A 20,968-nucleotide genomic window follows, 5' to 3' on the forward strand; every position below is an offset into this window, starting at 1 on the left:
AAGTTCCTCATTTAAAGCCAAAGGCCAATCTTGGTGCTTTCAGTGGTCACACTTAAAACCGTGGACATGGTTCTTTGTAACTCTGGACCTTAGCTCCTTTATATCATGGTGGAACTATTCAAGTAAATTATTATTTTTTTTAAAAAAAAATTTATTTATTTATGATAGACATAGAGAGAGAGAGGCAGAGACACAGGAGGAGGGAGAAGCAGGCTCCATGCCGGAGCCCGACGTGGGACTCGATCCCCGGACTCCAGGATTGCGCCCTGGGTCAAAGGCAGGCGCTAAACCGCTGAGCCACCCAGGGATCCCCTATTCAAATAAATTATTGATGAGATGTCTTCAAAGACTGAGACAAGATTCCATTTCATTTTTGGGGGAAACTTTAGCTATTTACCACTGGCATATATCACCCCACAATTTGGCATACTATCTCAAGGAAAATCTTATGAGAAAGCAACATGATACTATTGTACAACTTACATTTTCCAAGAATCTAACTCAAATACATCCTTTCTAGAGCTTCAATAAGCCTGACTGGTCTGACAAGAAATAGACATTCTGAGAATCAGAATTTGATGTTGAGTCATTATCCACTTATCAAAAATGTTGATGTTACTTAGAAAGTACTACTGCCTATATTCTATATATATTTCAGAATACAATTTAAGATTCAATTCTAATTTTGTGATTAACTATAGCTTTATCTTTAAGCATATTTAAGTAAAAGACAGATTGGTCCAATCATAGTCTTTGTTAAACAAGCAGGTTATTAAATAACTGCAGGTGGATTATATTGCATCAACTTTATCTGGCAAAGCAGGCAACTAGAAAGATTCTGAAACCTAAGGATAGTACTTTAAAAGGAGCAGATACAGGAAAAATTAAGCCTAGTATAATGGTAAGGCTATAAGAAACATTGTGTCCACTTTTATTTTGCTTTAACCTGATCTCCATTATTGGTATAAGTGAATTTTCTCTTAAAGAGAAATTCATTTGTTACAGTTCAGACATATATTATTGGATGCAATCTCTTTAGTACTAATAATTAATGTTTTATTAGTAATTTATAGTTTAGAAAGTAATTTCTTATTCATTATTTAATTTTATATTATCTATGACATTGTTTTTCCAGAAGGGATATAGTAAACCCCATTTTATAGATATGGAAAATTGAGAACCAGCAGGTTTAGATGAGTAACCATATGGAGCTGCCAAGTGACAATTGTACCCAATTAAAAAAAATTGTCTCTATATCCAATTCTTTAGTTTCTTTTTGTCTCTAAATCTAAGCTGAAGAAATATCACTAGTTCTTGATAAAGTACATTTTTCCTTTTTAAGAATATTCTACTTACATTTAAAAATACTTTGTCAAAAATAAATAAATAAATAAATAAATAAATAAATAAATAAATAAATAAATAAAAATACTTTGTCAACAAGTTCTCAGATTTCAGAGTTCCAGCAACCACTACTTGACCTTGGTCTGAATTGCTAATAAAAACATCTCTGAGCCCTTAAATCAGCACACAAATAAACTATAGCTATTTTGCTTGTGCTCCTACCATCTGCAGGGAGTATACTCATCACTGCCATAAACATAAGCATGTATAATTTACGGCATACCAATGACACTACACACAGCTCTGTAAACTTTTAATAGTTCATTTACACAGAATTTTATGATTTACAGTGTGCTTTTAATATATACAGTACAATGATCCCATTTTAACTTCCTAACAAACTTAAAAGTGAGAAAGGAAGGTATTTTTTTTGTCCCCATTTTATATATGAGGAAAATGAGGCCAAGATAAATGATGTAGTGTCCCCAGGACATGGAGTTAGAAACACAAATTCAGTATTGTTCAAATTTGTTTTGGAATACCCCAAACCCAAACAGAATTATCCTACTTGTCTTTTGACAGAACTGACAATAAACCAAGTTATTTAAAACTGTAAAACATTAAAATTGGAGGGAAAAATGAGGGATGAAGCAGACTAATAGATCATTTATTGAGAAGTGATAACTTAACAAATATTTTTTCCGGAAGATGAAATACAAAATAAAAACTGTAAATAATCAACTTACTGGCTTAACTTTTTACTGCAAAAATATTGCCTTTAATTGATTATTTGAAATGATGAGATGAAACTATAAAAAAGAAATCCTTCTAATTTTATCACTTTAATATTAGTAATAAAACCCATCCAAAATTTGAAAGTCAATTTTGACTTATGGAAATTGACTTGTGTTACATAAAATATTCACACACGATTCTGGAGCCTTCTTCTTTCTTAAGAAACCTTTCCATAAAAGTCTTCTTCAGAAGTCAGCATCGACTTCTGTATGAAACTTTTATCTAGAGAGTTAAAATTTTATAAGGTTTAAGATTATAAAATATTAAAATGAAGGTTGAGGTTCTGATATGTTCACTCAAAGGAAGTGAGCTGAGGCTTTTCTTTTTTTCTTTTTTAAAATTCTTACTCTTCTCTATGAAGAGCATAAGAACTAAAATGCAGTGTACTTCAGAAATTCCCTAAAGGACAATGGTGATTGACTGATTTCCCTTTTCATGTGTCATAACTGGGGTTCCAAGACTCAGTTAAAATAAATATTAATCTGGCCAGTCACTACCCCGTTTGAATTCCTAATTTTTTTTTGTATCTGAGTTTAATTTGGGGTAATGTAAATTCTACTTCTCCAGCCTATGCAGCATTGTAAAAAATATTTTTAATAATGGTAAAAGACAAAAAATCTGGTAGTTGTTAACCATACAGCCCTAAATATAACATTTTTATAAGATCTATTTCACAATAATCTTCAACATATTATCAATATCTGTGTGGCATTTTACTATTTTGGAAGTTTTTATATGCAGCAACAAATTTTGTGGTAATAATTATCCTCCCTAGAAAATTGAACATCATATTTCCACAGCTAGCTGTAGCAGGTATGTCATTGTCTAGTGCCATACTTTTAAAAGAATTGTAAGTAGAAATCAATACTGGAGAGTATTGTCAGTCACGTTCCCAAATCAGGTTTAGTTGGAACACAACACGTGTCACTGGAAAAGGCTTTAGATGTGTCTAGATCACAGATTTCTATAAAAAGAGATGTGTGGAGTGGGGAGTTAGGGTGTTCTATACAGTAATCTTTAATATATTTTCTCGTAAAAATTTGGGGTCTGAGAAGTTATTCTTAATGTTGCCTAATTACATCATGTAGAGATTTCATAGCATTTTCTTTTTTTTTTCATAGCATTTTCTTTAATGACATAATTAGTAATACTGTGCTTTTCCTTAAACCAAAGTCTCACAAGGTGACCATTTGAAGACATTTCTTCTGCCCCTGCTTTGCAAATGAAAATAAATAACAGGTGTTTATATCCTTTATTGATAGTTGCCTTCAGATCATCAGACTTTACTTCTGGTTATAGAAAATCTTAGTGTTGGGGCACTTGGGTGATTCAGTGGTTGAGCTTCTGCCTTTAACCCAGGTCATGATCCTGGGGTCCTGGTATCAAGTCCCACATCTGGCTCCCCACAGGGAGCCTACTTCTCCCTCTGCCTATGTTTCTGCCTCTCTTTCTGTGTCTCTCATGAATAAATAAATAAAATCTTTAAAAAAAAGAAAATATTTGTGTTATCCTAGAGTTCTTTCTATGTAATATTCTTAGCCATTACTGTTTACTTTGAAAAAAACAGAGCAGCAGGTACTTGATACTCGCCAGAAAGAACTCATATGGATATTTCCTATTAAAGAGCAAGTATTTTATGCATCCTATGAATCAAATTTAACTAAAAAATAATAATTCCAGCATTGAGATTGCATAAAGGAAGTAGTATTAATTGAACTATTTAAATATATGGTAATGAGGCACATGATAAACATATTGTTGAAGAGTTTCTTGAACTAAACGAGTGGATGCTTTGCTGATTCTAGGAGTCCTTCTCACCAGTGATCTATGATTCTATCTGTCCTTGTTGACATTATGGACTCTCTGCCAATTTGTTACTAAATTTTCATTGATGGTGGTGAATTGCAAAAGAAATCTACATTTTATTTTTTGTTTGTGTCTGGGCACCAAAATAAAAATCCTAACTTAAAGAAATGGAAATAAAACTTTTTTATGTTTGGTTTTGCAGAGTTATTTTGTCAAACTTTATTAATCTACACTTTTATAGATTAACTTTATTCTTATATGTGACAAATAATTCTAATATTTCAGACACCTAGATTCCATATTATTTATCATTGATGTCTAATTTCTTAGCAACTATATAGGGCATTGACTTTGAATTCAGTTCATACTGGAATCTAAATTTCCAGTAACTAGAAAGAATTCTGATGCATTGAAAATGCGTTTGCTCAATTAGCAGTGGAATTCAAAGTTAATGAAGCCATAATATGATAAGAATTATGCCTCTTTTAAATGTAGCATATTTGATATCACTATTATAAGGTTATAATTATGCCGTTAATCATAAAACATAAAAACAAAAATCAATACTCTTGCCTATGAGAACTTGAGAGCAAGGTAAGGTACAATCCTGAAGAACATTTATTTCTCACACTTCTCCAGTATTGGTGAGGAGTGTTTTTTAGTAGCTATATTCTAAGAAAAGAGACCTCTTTTGTAATGGTATCTAAACTGTAAGAAAAAAGGCTTAATATCTTTTATCTTCCAAATTTAAAAGGCACTATGAAACTGAGACTTTCCCATATTTGCTGCTATTGTTTAAAATTTGAATTTAATAAAAATATTTTTGCTAAAAGTGGTAAAGGTCTGAGACACACCATAGTATATCTTAATATCAGTTATTCCTTAATGTATTTTGAGTGCCAATATGTAGGATAATTGATGTAGGAACAAGTTAGGGGCAGACAGGACTAAACAGGGACAGATAAGGGAAAGGCCCCTGAGTCAGGCTCCTACCCATCCAAGAAAACAGAGATTGAAAGGGTAAATCAGAAAAACCTGGCTCCCTAGCTACCAAATGTTAGAGAGTATCCCCCTTTAATGGCTACTACGTAATCACAGGAACTCATCAGACCACAAAGAAATATGTCATTAGGTGTTATCAATAGTCCCTGCTCAAATCAAGATTGCACAAGAATCTCAAGGCCATGGGCTACCTGACTAGACTCACAGAAATCTCAGATGTAGAGATATATTATGGAAGAGATATTAACCAGAGACAAGGGAACCCCTTGTCTGGGCTCATGATACTAGGAAAACATCTTGTTTGTTATTACGATAGTTACAAGCCCATCATGTTTGTCCTAACTATCCACCGTGATTTTTAAAGATTTTTAAAGATTTTATTTATTTATTCATGAGAGACACACAGAGAGAGGCAGAGACACAGGCAGAGGGAGAAGCAGGCTCCATGCAGGGAGCCCGACGTGGGACTCCATGTGGGGTCTCCAGGATCTCCAGGATCACACCCTGGGCTGAAGGCAGCATTAAACCGCTGAGCCACCTGGGCTGCCCTTCACCTTGATATTGACAAGAAATTTACAAGTACCTTGGTCAGTTTCCTATAAAAGATAGACCATAAAAGGTCTGGTACAACCCTGTCAGGACCCTTCTAGCTTTTGAGAACTTGCTCTGTATCTCAGCTTGATAAACTTCTATTGCTTTGCTCACTCTCTGTTGTCTGTGAGATTCATTCTTTGACTCAGTGAGACACAAACCAAGCTCTCCCATATCAATATTAACTACTAAAAGATTTATTAAAAACTTAATGACTGTTTCTTAAAATTCTCTTTAAAAATAAAAACACAAGGACGCCAGGGTAACTCAATGGTTGAGCGTCTGCCTTTGGCTTTGGTCATAATCTTGGGGTCCTGAGATCAAGTCCTGCTTCAGTCTCCCCACAAGGAGCCTGCTTCTCCCTCTGCCTATGTTTCTGCCATTCTCTCCGTGTCTCTCATGAATAAATAAATAAAATCTTTAGAAAAAAAATTTTAAAGTGAAAACACAATCTAATTTGGGTTTTTGTTTGTTTCCTCTTAAACAGGCTCTCCTTTCTTTCCCACATGTATTAAATTCAGTTCAAAATCATGTGGGGTGAGGGAGAAATCAATCAAGTACTAAGTGCTTTCTTGAATATGGACAAATAAAAATATGAATTACACATATTGCTTGATCTTCATGAAAATATGCCTGAGTGGGAAAAACAAATTACCCAATTAACAGAAACTTCTACAAGTCAAAAAAATTATTATTGCAATAGATATGCTAAATGGACTCTTATGAGCAGACAAAGAAATAGACTTAACTTTGAGGAGAAGACAGAAAAATTATATGTAAATGGTGAAATTTGGCTGTAGTCTAGAAGAAAAATATAACATTTCAAAAATATGATACGAAATCAAAAGTTTAAAGAGTATTGCTGGTTCTATGAATAAAACATAGAAAGAGATATTTAACTACAAGACTTTTCCGGGAAGTGTAACACTTAGAATGGCAGAGCCTTAAATATCCAGTGGGTAATATAAGATGTGAAAGATAGATGAGTGCTGTATTTGGAGAACATTCTATGCAGCAATAAGAATTTTATTCTATATGGTAAAAGCCATAGGAGACACTGAGATCTTTGTGAAAAGTGAAAACAAGATATGTTTTTAAAGATAAATTTAATTCAGAGAACTTTGTCAAGGGTATACTTTAGGAAGGAAATAGGTTAAATACAGGAAATTAATTATGATACTATTGTGAAAGTCTACTTAAAACAGAAGCAAAGAAGAAAATAAAAAAAGGTGGAGACATATTTGAGAGATAAAAGAAATTAATGACCTACCTAGTATGGGAGACAAAACAAGGGAATTGAATAAAGAGGCTTTCAAGGTTTCTATTCTGAAATACAGGATATCTGAGGAAATGAATAGGTTCTGAATAGGATCAGATGAAACAGTTGGGAAAGAGCTTTCATTGGTATTTGCTTACTATGTGCCACACACATCCCATTTGCTTTCCATGAGAATGTAATGAAACAGACATTATTGTCTCATTTTTCATTGAAAAATGAGCATGTCAGGAAAAGCCAATGACATATCATGGTGTAATTTTAACCAGTAAAAATGTAATTTTACAAATTAAACAAGCCCATGTTTGTTTTTAAGGGAAGTGTACAGTAAATACTACTTTGTGTCTGGATTTTTCTTAAAGTTGTATCTGTGAGATTCACCCTGTTGCATGTAGCAGCAAGATCAATTTTTATTGCTTTAAAATAGTCCAGTGTATGAAGATACCACACTTTATATATTCCACTATTTTTGCTTGTTTGGTATTTAGGAAGAGAGAGAGAGAGAGAGAGAGAGAGAGAGAGAATGCAAGCCTGTGCAAGAGTGGGGGTGGGGAGGGACAGAAAGAAGGTGGGAGAGAATCTTGGCTCAGCGTGGAGCCAGGCATGGGCCCATTTCAGGACCCTGTGATCTTGACCTGAGCCAAAATCAAGAGTTGGACACTTACCTAATAGGCCACCTAGGCACCCCTATCCATCACGTTAAGAATGGATATCAGGTTGTTTCCCATTTGAGCCATTACAAACAACGTTGTTATCAGCTTCTTTTACATGTGTTTGAGTTCACATTTGTGATTATTTTGTTGGTGTGCATCTTTTCGAGTGGAATTTGTGGTCCATAAGATATGTGTGTGCTCATATTCAGTATATACTGCCAATAGTCTCCATACTTGTCAACAAATTTACACTCACACCAGAAGTTGTACTGCATCTTGAAAATACTGTATATTAAATATTCCTTTCTTTAAAAAAACATTTAGCCATTCTGATGGGTACTTAGTTATATTTCATCATGTTTTTATTTGTATTATAATGATAGCCATTTGGATATCTTTCCAAAAGTGGCCTGTTCAAATTTGCTATTTTCAAAAAGTTGACACTTTATATGTTCCTTGTCTATAGAAGTCCTTTATATATTCTAGATGACAGTTAATTTTTGGAATTATATATTATAAACATCTACACTGTGGCTTGCTTTTCACTCCCATGAATAGTGTGCTCTGGTGAACAGAAGTTTTAAATTCCAACGAAGTCCAATTTACTAATCTTTCTCCTTTGTGAATTTTCTTTGAGAAATCTTTGCTTGTCACAATATATGAAGGTCTTTTGTCATATTTTGTCTAGATGTTATATTGTTATATTCTTTATATTTTTTATGATAAATCATTATTGATTTTGTATACAGTGCAAAAGATATCAAAGCGTTTCAACTCTTTTTTTTTTTTGGCGGATACACAACTGAGCCAGCATTATTTATTAAATACACCATATTCCCCTATTGCATTGCAATAATGACTTTTTGACTTGCCAGGTATATGTGTGGTTCTGTTTCTATTTTAATAAGTATTCATCTATACTAGCACCAATAACACAATATTTTATTTCCTTTAGCATTATAATGTTTTGATATTTTCTAGAGTAGTAACTCTTTAAGATTGTTTAAACTTTTTTGATCCTTAAAAGTTTCTTAAAACTATAGTCAATCTTAACAACTTACATCAAAGTGAGATGGAATTTTAATTGGGACATAATTTAACATAATTTGGGAAGAACTGGTATCTTTACATTGTTGACATTTTCCACTCTTGAATATGGTATATCCTTCAACTCATTTAGTTCAAAAATTATATTAGTAATGTTCATAGTCTTCAGTGTAAATTTTTTGTATATCTTTCATTAGATTTATTACTTATAAGGTGATTAAATCTTTAAAGTTCTTATAAAAATTGTCTTCTATCCATTCAGTTTTGACAGCTTATTCTAATTTAGAGGTGTTAAAATCAGTTTATATAGTGATCTTACATCTAGCAATCTCATTAAAGTCATCCAAGAATTGATCTGCAGATTAAGGTTTTCTGGGGAGGGAAGTTGTTTGTTTTTGGTTATTTGATTCTGATTTTTTGGTATGACTAATTATTTTTATTTGAGACCAGATATTGAATATGAAATATTACAGAGATTCTTGATAGTATCTTCCTCTGAGGTGATTAAATTTTCTTTTGGTCAGATGATAAAGTATGGACAGATCGTCTCTTGGTAGATGAGGAAAGTCAAATTCTAGTTTGCAGCTATCCTTGGGATATGGTCCATTCAGGAGTCACGACAAGCATTTGGAGTGTTGTTCTTAGTCCCTCCTCATTGGCCAGCCTGAATTCCAAGTTTTATCTGACCAGTAACATGAGAATCTCACATTTTTGTTTCATTGTTAGCCATAATGGCCATTTACTTCTTGGAATATTGGCATCACTTCCAATATTTGAGCAGTGTACTAATCAGCAACTACCTGAAGGGGAAAAGATGTGGGCAGAATGTCAGGCTCACTGAATTTAAATAAAATAAATTAAAAAAAAATGTCAGGCTCACTCTTCTTTGTTTCCCTTTATCCAGGGACTTTGACCCTCAAGTCTTTGTTGACTTGATAGTTCAAAAGTCATTTTTCTTCCTGCATAGTAAGGCTAAACAACTTCCAATTAATGGCTTTTTTTGCATAGCATCCATACCTGCCCAGAGAATTGGCAAAGGATTTGAAGATAAAATGTAGCTGCAGATGTAGGGCTCATCTCAGTACCCTTCTCTATTCTCCAGGAGCTTGAATCCCCAAATCTTTGCTGTCTTGGTTTCTGTTTTTGTTTGTGTGCTTGTTTATTTTTATTTTTTGCTTGTTATTTTTAACGCAACTTTTTTCCTTCTCAGCTGGAGGTGTATCTGATTCCAGCTTCTGTGACACAGTCAGAGGCATAAATCTTGTGTTCTTCAACACATAATAAATTTGAAGGGCAGCAGAAAAATCCATATAGAACTATCTTGAACTCATGTGGAATTTTGAGGTTTATGTGAACATTTTATTTTATTTTTTTTAATTTTTTTTTATGTGAACATTTTAAATTTGAGGTTTACTCACCCAAATTCACCAGTATAAACCACTCAGGTGATTTCACTGTGAAAGTAAAACGTGTGCTTTTTAAATATATCTCTATTACATGCAACACATAATTTAGTGTGCATAAACATATTGAACTAGAAATCTAGATCAAAATTTCTAAATACAAGATACACACTTTTTTTTCTTCTATTCTAAGTAAAACTGCAGTGGTTCACCTTTAATCAGTGAATAACAATAGATACTCATTAAGTTTGGTATGAATAAATTAATTGATGAGTATGTAAATATAACCTCTATCCATGGCTGTCTTATGTCATAACTTATTTTTTGTTGAGTTTTGTTTTTTAATGTTTTAGACATGCCTTTGTGGACAAACATATTATTTTTTTCAGTTTCAATAATTTCATCCCAGTTCACATTTGTGTAACAGAATTCTATTCAGGTTATATAGACAGTTAAAATTTGTTACAAAAGGAAAAGAATTTAAACAAATGCACTTGACTTTTTAGTTATCAATTTTTTCTTCTGTTCAAAGATGTGTGATTTTTTCTTTGATCTTCCTTTTACCTTAAATTAATAAAGAATTTTACTTTCTCTTTGAGAGTTCCTTTTTTATCATTTTAGCTTTCCCAATCACATCATGCTTGCTTCCTGGAGATACATAGTACTGTTAAATTTGGCTACAGGTTCTGACCTTTTTTAATGGTGACTCAGTTTCCTCTGAACACAACTCAGTATAATTTCTTCAGTGATTCCAAACCTTTGCCTAAAACCCTAAGTATCCAGGTCCCTTTCTGATTGCTTCTCTTTAAGTAAGCTGTTTTAGGTGGGATATATAAGGCCCTTGGGAGGTACAAGTATTTTCCATATTCTAATAAATTTTTCCAGTAGTTAGAGTTTTTTTGTCCCCCAGGCAGCCACTCCGTAGACAACATCGATAACAGGTGCATAATTTTCACCTCTAAGTAGGATAAATCTCATGTTCTTTTTAAAAACAGCAATCACAGCTTTTACAGATTTTTACATGCAGTGCATTTACTAAAACATTGCTGGTATCATCACATGGCTTCTGATTTGATCATTTTAACTAATGAAATGTTATGTACAAGGCTCATATTGTGACTTTCATTTATACTTTCATTTCCCCATGCCATTTTGTCTTTAAAAATGTATCCATTGGTGGGGCACCTGGGTGGCTCAGTCAGTCATTTAAGCCCCTGACTCTTGGTTTGGCCCATGTCATGATTTTGAGGTCATGAGATTAGGCTGCTCCTAAGTCTCAAAGCTGAGTGGGAAGTCTGCTTAGAGATTCTCTGCTGCCTGTCAGTCATGCATACATGCACCCCCTCAAATAAATAAATAAATCTTAAAAATATCCATTGGTAAAACTTCAATGAAAAAAAAGGAAAATATAAATGAAAAAAGAAAAAGAGGAGATGCGAATTCACAACCGAACAAACATGATGATAATTCTCAAATTCTACCCACTTGCCACCATACCTCATCAGAAACATTAGTGAACAAAGCACAGTGACTTATGAGGACTAGTTAACCAGCATACAAAGAGAATGAACACAGCAACAATGTTTATTCTGGCCAACTGGGACCAAAATTTTTGCTAGGTTTCTTAGACAAAAAGATAAATAAGACAGTACTTGCCCTCAAGTACGATATCTGTTTGAAGTATAGTATCAGCAAAAGCCATACAAATGTTTTTGTTTTTGTTTTTGTTTTTAATGTGTCACGTCCTAAATATAAATAAGATCAGAGAAACCAAGAAAGGTGTTTGTGTGCTCACCTCACCAGACATTTGGAAAGTTGAGGGTAATATGAGATGAGAAGTTCATTAGAATTAAATATTCAAAATTAAATATTCAGAGGCTAATATTAAATACCTAGGAATGCCATAGGGTTGTTACATCTTGCAATTTGGAAGCTTCTGCTCAGCTTCTACCCACATATCTGCTGTGATAGCTCTCACACTATCACATAATGTGATAGTAATGTAATGTTTGTAATGTTTCATATTTTCAATTGTTTGATTAGTATGCATTTATTGTAAGTTTCACAAGGTAAGTAATCATTGCCTACCATCATATCTGTAATGCCTAACAGTATCAGATAGAGTGAATATATCTTGGATAAAGGAGGAGATAGAACATATAGCTAACTTGGCCACCTGCTGATGTTCATGCACAACAGACTGCAGCTACTTTGACTTAGGTCTAACACTGGGTAAGGGAAACTGAGTCCCAAACATTGTCTCCTTGACATTGTTACCTGCAGCTTTCAGCTCCTAAGGCCTACAGATTTTTTACTTTCTTCTAATTAATCTTGAAGTGTAATTTTCATGCAATAAAATGCATACATATAAAGTGTATAGTTTGCCCAACTTTGACTAATGTGTACTCATATAAAACTATCTCATCTTAATTACATTTTATTTCCCTCATCCAGGAAAGCTTTGCTGTACCCTTGGCAGTCGAATCCCCTCAAATCCCTCAGTCAAGCAAAGACATCTAATTTCTAACAGAAAGTCATAGGACTTCATATGAACAGGGTTATAAAGTATATACTCTTTATATCTAACTTCTTTCACTCAGCATGTGCTCAAGATCCATCTTTTAAAAAATTGCTCAGTACGGTTTCATTGCGTAAATATACTGTCACTTAAAATATATGCATTTATGATTCTTTTCTTAGACTGTTTCCAGTTTGGGGCTATTTTGAATAAAGTTGGTGGCCTCCTGATTCTTGTTTCTACCTCTTTGAATTCTGACCACCAAATTATCAAACCTACGGTGTCACTATGTTTCTGAATCTCTGAAAAGTGTTTTGTATGCGGCTTCTATGCCCAGGGAGTAGGGCAAAATGGTTCATTATTTTCATTCTCAAATAATTGGCCCAAAATAAATAAAAATTTTTGACCCTGTTTGCTTCTCTATTCTAAAACACATCACATATTGGCTTGAGGCCCTGGCTACTGACCTGTTCAGTTGTCAGTTCCTGGACCAACTTCAATTCTCCCCTCATCCTTTCTTCCTTCTGAGCTGGAGTCACTCCCTTAACACAAATACATTATGAGAGGAAATGAGGGAGTAAATTAGGGAAAGGAAAGAGAAACATTTGACTGCCACCTTCTTTGTTGTTTCACTTCTAATAGTTCTTTAAAATTATCATTAACGTATTGAATATTGTTTGAAAACATTCCCAAAGTCTGAGACAGGTTTTTCTACAACCAATAAAACACATGTTTTCTACCTTTAGGAGATTCTTATTCTAGCAATAGAGATATTATTAAATAATGAAAGCACAGCTATTATTTAATAACAGGAAAAGTGCTTTTAGAAAAATGAAATGATCAATTGATGGTGACTTAATACTCTATACTGTTTAGTGACTGTAAGACCAGAGCCATCAGACAGTGATATTTGAATATAAATCTACCAGCATCCCTTCTTTCAGTGATTGTTGTGTTTATAACAATATTCTTATTTTAACTATGGCTGCGGGGTGCCTGGGTGGCTTAATCAGTTAAGTGTCTGCCTTCAGTTCAGGTCTTTATCTCAAGATCCTGGAATCCAACCCTGCATCCTGGCTTCCTGCTCTTTGGGGAGCCTTGTTCTCCCTCTCCCTCTGGAGTTCCCCCTGCTTGTTCTCTCCTCTCTCTCTCTCTCTCTCTCTCTCTCTCTCTCACTCTCTCAAATAAATAAATAAAATCTTTAGAAAAAATAACTATGGCTGCAGATACTGGCAAAAGACAAATTAAATACCACCCAAGTGACTACAATTTGGTGGTATTTTTATGCAGGATTTCAAATCCTTGAGTGATTCAGGCCAAGCACCTCCGTCATAGGAAATGACCATAGCAACACTGTCAGCTCCAGCTTCAAGGTCAAATCTTTCTAGACTATAGCATGCTAGCTAATTCTCCCTACACCTTGAGCCATTTTAGGGAAAGGACAATAGTTTGCAAAGGGGTGGGAAGCAGGTGATTAAGAGCAGAAGGCTGAAATACATAGTGCTTGCCTATTCTTACAACAACCAGTAACAAGGAAGCAGCCATTCTTTTATTTGATTTTATTGCTTGTTAACACTGGGAAAGAAACACACCTTGTAGCATCAATTACTATTTAAAAAAATTTAAATAACAGTGGGAACTTTTAAGGACTATATTATTTCCCCTTGGATTTTATTATTTAAATCTCTATGTTTTAGGAGGAATAAATTTTACAAAAGGGAATAATGTAAACCTATTATAACCAGAACTTCACAGGTTCAGTTTATTTTTTTTTATTTTTAATTTTTATTTTTTTACAGGTTCAGTTTAAAGCCAGAAGCAGTGCCTTTGTTCAATGACACCTGAGCATCCGTTGACGTAAGGGCTTAGCAGGTGGATCAGACAGATGGTAGTCAGAATTCCCAGGTTTACCACTAACATTCATTGCTTCATCAAAACCAAGGTAAAGCAAAAAGTATTTAAAAGAGAAGGCTAAGCATATATCAACTCCTATTATGGAGACTAGTAAGCTAAATTTTGCATTCCATGGTGATTATCTGGGGGAAATTAAAGCATTAACTAAAGACATTGATAAATATTTCTATCAATTTGCTCAGACAAAAATGTTTTTTAAACTACAGACTATAGCATAATTATTCAAAATAAACAGTAATTAACTGAACTAAATCAAGCAACACAAGGGTTTGCAAATTTGCCCTGTGGTTTACCAGCTGTGCTTTTTACTGTCTGCACTGTGAATTTACACTCAAGCTTTGAGTTCTCAAGAGGTGGTAGAAATTGAAGCACGTTTTAGAAGCATATTAAGTACAGATAAAATTACTAATTTAGTCAGTCTAAATCATCTGGCAATGAAAGATTTATTTTAAAAATATTTGTGAACCAAGTTTACCAAGCTTTAATTCGGTACCTACTGTATTCCCTAAACTGAGAAGCATGAGAATATAGATTTAAAGAAGACATTTAGGGTGTGAAGAGAATAAAACATAGAAGCATGCTACAAAAATTTGAAGAATAATTAAACTCCAGGTTACTGATTTAGTAAATCAATGAGCAGAACTCTGCCTTAGAGCTACATTGGAAACCGGTTTGGGAATCAGAAACTCCATGTGTTACCTCTGTTTTGGCCTCAGATCCATAATTCTTCCAGAGTAGTGAGAAAAGTTTACCCCAGAGCCTGATAATGCTGGAGATGTTTTCTTTTATTTGCTTCTGTTTGTCATTAGGGACAGTACTGACAAGGCATGCTGCAAGGGTCCTTGTCACTGTCAGGGTTGAAATTATAATGGATAATTTATATGGCACAGTATGACTTGTGCTAAATTCTTGGATTCTTATTTGTAACCACAATATGTATATGTTATAACTTTCACTGAAGTGGGAAGATTGCATTATAACAGAATGAAAAACAATAATTTTATAGAACAATGTTTAAATACTAATCTATCTATCCACCTCCTTAGACATATTTCCCCTTGTTCAGAATCTTATATTTTTCTTATAATTCCTAAAGCATAGCTTTCAGTGTTCAATTTATAAAATAATATTTAATGAACACTTTCTAGGCACTAAAGAGAACATTGGAAATATGGGATTAATGCAACCCCATTTCTGCCCTCATTCTCACATTCTGGTTTTCATAAGATTCAGTTTTATAATCTAGTTTGACTGTATAAAACTGTCAATGGCATGATCATTCAAACAGTATCTGAACAGGTATTCAGAATCTACCTAAAAACACACTAATCAAATCTGGATAAATATGTCTCAGCATTTTCACATTATACGTTAGGGGGAAAAATAGGCGATACGTAAAACATACCCTCTATTAAACTTTTATTCTATGTAATACATTGAACTAATAGTATTCTCTCATTTAACCTTCAAAATACTATGTGATGGGGATCCCTGGATGGCTCAGCGGTTTTGTGCCTGCCTTCGGCCCAGGGCATGATCCTGGAGTCCAGGGATCAAGTCCCATGTTGGGCTCCTTGCATGGGGCCTGCCTTCTGCCTGTGTCTCTGTCTCTGTCTCTCTCTCTCTCTCTCTGTTTCTCATGAATAAATGAATAAAATCTTTAAAAAAACAAAATACTATGTGACATAGTTATCATATTTTCCCTTCTTTTTATATTTATCTCAACTTCCTATCCATTCTATTCTTAGAATGTTAGGTCTATCAGAAGGTGAGAGACTTGTCAAATGTTACACAGCCACTAGGTGGTTACCCAGGGACTGAACAGTCTGGGGAGAGCCAGGGAGCAACTAATGGTAAACTGCCATTCAGATCACCTGCTGCTCAAGCTGTGATACAACATGGGCAGATCATTCAAGTGGAATTTCTTCTTACAGAATAGAAAAAAGTACAAGCAATACTAGAGTGGGGACCCGAGATGACAGATCCTAAACAAAAGGTTCTTGGGGAGGCATTAGATGCCACAGTTCTTGGAAATAGGCTGACAGCCCAAAGTACTGGGATTGTCCAAGAACGGTGGAACCAAGAATTGCCTTTGGAGCCATTGAGGCCACCATGCTTTTTCTCATAGACATCAGCTATCCTCAGGTAATCTCGTCTACCCGTGGAGTAAATTTTACCCAAAATGAGAAGGAGGTTTAGAAGAAATAGGAGAAGCTACAGTTGCTACTCCCAAGAAGTCTAGTGAGAAGGAAGACTCCAGAAACAGACAGGCTTGCATAGTGTCTAGTCCAGACATACCAACCCTTTGGAACATTCAAACCATGTCAGACACATAGACCATCACTCCTCGGCCACCTTTATGGGGCAGTGGGTGGCAGGTTTAATTACTCTGTTAACTTTGAAGGCTATTATTAATTTAAATAAAAATGCTTGGGCTTGTTTTCCTAAGGACCAGTAGATGTATATGTAAACACCCAATTATCATATGAAAACCAAGCTAATTTTAAGTCAATTTTAGTTTAACTTTTCTGAGATATGGATCCAGTTTTATTTTTTTCCAAATGGCTTTCATGTTATTTTTTTCTCTTCATCTTTATTGGTTTCAGGTTTATTAAAGTAAAATTCACAAATAAAATTTTAAGATGTTTAAATTGTACATTGTGATGATTTGGTTTATGTATACACTGTGAAAGTATTCCCCAAATCTAGTTAACTAACACAACCATTATCTCACATATTTATTTTTTTGCTCTTTGTAAGAATATTTAAGTTCTACTTAGCAAACTTCTATTATATAATAGTGTTATCAACTGTAGCCACCATGGTTTACATCAGATCCTCAGATATTATTCATTTTATAGCTGAAAGTTTCTACCCTTTTACCCATCTCTCGCCATTTCCCTCACCCCCAGTCTATAGCAACCATTCTTCTATTCTCTACTTGTGTGAGTTTAACTTTTTTTAATACTCCATATGTAAGTGACATCATGCAGTATTTGTCTTTCTCTGTCTGGCTTATTTCACTAAATATTCATTTTAAATATTGTCATTGATATTTCTTACTTATGATTTATGAGAATTGTATATGTTTCTAATTATTTGTTTACTTAATATTATTTCAATTAATTTTAGAATTTGTTTTAAAAGTAGAAGAAACATGTAAGAGCTCTTCTAACCTTAATATATTACATAAAATAACAAGTTTTGTATATGCTTTATATTTATAAACTCAGTATCTGTCACAGAGTTACACTTTCAACAGAACGTGCTGTTCCTTTTCAAATTTTTCTTTGATCAGGTTAAACCATATGTTGTTCACTTAAGTTTTAACCATTAGATCTATCAAATGGTGTATGTGAAAATAATATTATTTTTCATTTTTACAGTGACATGAATCAACAAATTTTATTTTAAAGTCATTAACATCTTCTAGAATAAGGTATATTATATTGGGTCTAGATAATTGTTTTTCAATTCTTTATCTTTTTTACAGTGGCATATATTTGAGTTTTGGACCTCAAGTTAAGTTTCACAAATGTCACCTCACCTACAAGTAATCGTAGATTTTTATATTTGGGGTCATTATACATAATGGGTATGCATATGCTCTAGTGTTTAAAAATGTGACTATTTGTGAGTAGGAATAGAGATGTGTGTGCTCATCTATGAAAGAACTAAATAGCTTATGGCTTAATGTAAATTATGATATAGAAGTTTGGTAATAAATTCATGCAAATAGATCAATAGGTTTATTTGTTTGCTAATGCTATCAGGTTTTTTTCATTCTACATAAAAATAACCAACATTTAGTTAAAATTATTAGAAACTTAGCTTGAGAGTTAAAATGTTGTAGAAGCCCAGTCTTAGGGAGATGTTCATGTTTTCCTGAGTTTCAACTCCAGGAGCCCTCTACCAGGGCTTCTAGTTTCTAGCAGGACAAGAGAAAAGGAAGTAATTCTTTTGACATACCTACAGAATTTTGTTTCCCGTCACAAGGCCTGACTACAAGAGAAACTATTAAACTGTTGTATTAGTACCAAACCTTTTGGGATTTTATCAAAACTTAACCCAACTGGAGGAAGTGAAACACACAACTCAAGCTCACTAAAAGACTGAGACCTAATCATTGGACTTCTATACCCCCACACTCTACCACCATATCAATAACACCCCCATATAACAAAAGGGAGTTATGGCTAAAAGAACTGCAAGACCTAGATGCTTTTTAAAGAGTCTCTAGGAATACCCAAAGAAAACAGGGGAGACAAAAATAAGAGCACTAGAGGAAATTTTAGCCTCTGACACCATAGCTTTAATAAACACCTAGGCTGCAGGCAGACAACCATAAAACCTCCTTTTACCTGATATATCATGTATTGCTTTTAACAACAACAAAAAAATTACAAGTCACATTAAAACGGCAAAAAGTATAGTCTGAAGAAAGAGATCAGGCATCAGAACCAGACTCAGAAATGGTAGAGATTTTGAAATGTTCAAACTGAGAATTTAAAACTATGCTAAGGACTCTAATGGCAACACTAATATGATAAATATAGCATGCCAAAAGCTCTAATGGAAAAATAGACAGCATGAAGGAACAGACAGGTAATATAAGCAACAAGGGGGGAAAACTCAAAGAAAAAAACAAAAAGAAATTCTAGAATTCAGAAACATTGTAACAGAAATGAAAAATGCCTTTGATGGGCTCATCAAAAAACCAGACATAGTTAAGGAAATAGTCAATGAATTTAAAGGTATGGTAATAGTAACTTTCAAAACTGAAATGGGAAGAGTATAAAAAAACCCAACAACTATGAAACATAGTATCCAGGAACTTTAGGATAATTACAAAAGGCGTAGCATACCAGAAAGAGAAGAATTAGAGAAAGGAACAGAAGAAATAAATAAATCATGGCTGAGAATTTTCCAAAAGTATGACAGATACCAAAGCACAGATCCAGAAAACTCAGAGAACGTTAAGCAGGATATACCTAAAATTTTATATCTAGGAATATTGTATTTGTTTTTTTTAAGATTTTACTTACGTATTCATGAGAGACACAGAGAGAGGCAGAGCCGTAGGCAGAGGGAGAAGTAGGCTTCCTGTGGGGAGCCCCATGCAGGACTTCAGGATCCTGCCCTGTGCTGAAGACAGATGCCCAACCAGTGAGCCACCCAGGCATTCCTAGGCATATTGTATTTAAATTGCAGAAAACCAAAGACAAAGAGAAAATATTGGAAGAGGCCAGAAGGAAGGTGGAAACATCATGCCTATAGTGAAGCAAGATAAGAGTTGCATCAAACTCTCTTTAGAAATTTCTCTACTATACAAGCACAAAGAGAGTAGGACAAAATATCTAAAGTGTTGAAAGAAAAACAAAACAAGAATCCCTACCAAACCAAAATCCTGTTTCCAGTGAAATTATTCTTCAAATATAAAGGATAAATAAAGACAATCCCAGACAAACAAAAACAGAATTTATCATTAGTGAGCCTGCCTTGTCAGAAATGTTAAAAAAAAGTTATGCAGGAAGAAGGTAAATGATGTAGTTCAGAAATTTGTGTCTACATAAAAAAGGAAAAATAGTGGAGGAGGAATAAGTGAAGATAGTATATAAAATTTAATTTTCTTTTCTTTTTAATTGATTTAACAATTTGTTCAAAATAAAAATAATAATGTATTTGGTGGTTAATAGCTTGTGTATAAATGAAGTAAATGGTAGTGATGCTATAAGTAAATGGAAGGAGGAATTGGGAAATCTGTTCTAAGGTGCCTGCAGTATCTGTGAAGCTAAAGTGCTATTTGGAAGGGTATGTATAATATTTATGAATATGTATTTCAAACTCAAAAGGCTACCACTGTTTTTAAAGAAGTATAATTCATAAGCTAAGGGAGGAGAGAAAATTGAATCATATAAAATTCTTAATTAAAACCAAAGGTCAAAAAATTAGAAAGCAAAAAAAAAAAAAAAAAGCCAAGAGTAATGACAACATATAGAAAACAATTAATACAGTAGATAAAAATAGTAGAAAGTGCAACTATTAATCATTTTAAATGTGAATGGTCTAAATAAAATAAATAAAAGACATAGAAACTCAGAGTAGTAAAAAATAACAATAAACACCCCTCCCAAAAAAGATCTATCTATGTGTTATCTACAAGAAACCACTTTAAATATAAAGACACAAATAAATTAGAAGTAACGGGATGGAAAATGAAATGCTAGGCTGACACTACTCAAAAGAAAACTTGGTTTACTTTCAGACAGAGCATAATTCAGAACAATCATTATTATAAAGGGCAGCATTACATAAGATAAAAGGGTCTATTCTTCAACAAATCTTAAGAGTCTAATACCTATGTGCCTAATAACAGAGTGGCAAAATATGTGAAGCAATAGAACGGCAAAGGAATAGGTGAGTCCATGACTATACTCGGGCAGTTCAGGACTCCCCTATCATGGTAGACAGATACAGGAGGCAGAAAATCAGTAAGGATGTAGTTGAACTGAATGGGGCCATCAATCACCTGGATTTAATTGACATTTATAGAATACTTCATCAAACAACAGCAGAATACACATTCACATGGAACATTTACAAGATAAATGACATTCTG

General features: G+C 33.8%; 1 protein-coding gene across 2 annotated transcripts in view; it reads right to left on the bottom strand.

The window, feature by feature from the left end:
* Positions 1-20,968, bottom strand: part of KLHL1 (kelch like family member 1) — a 363,304-nt gene that overhangs the window by 301,553 nt on the left and 40,783 nt on the right. The gene's annotated exons all lie outside the window — the stretch shown is intronic.

This window comes from Nyctereutes procyonoides, unplaced genomic scaffold, assembly GCF_905146905.1.
Source record: "Nyctereutes procyonoides isolate TBG_1078 unplaced genomic scaffold, NYPRO_anot_genome, whole genome shotgun sequence".
In the NCBI taxonomy this organism is placed as follows: Eukaryota; Metazoa; Chordata; class Mammalia; order Carnivora; family Canidae; genus Nyctereutes; species Nyctereutes procyonoides.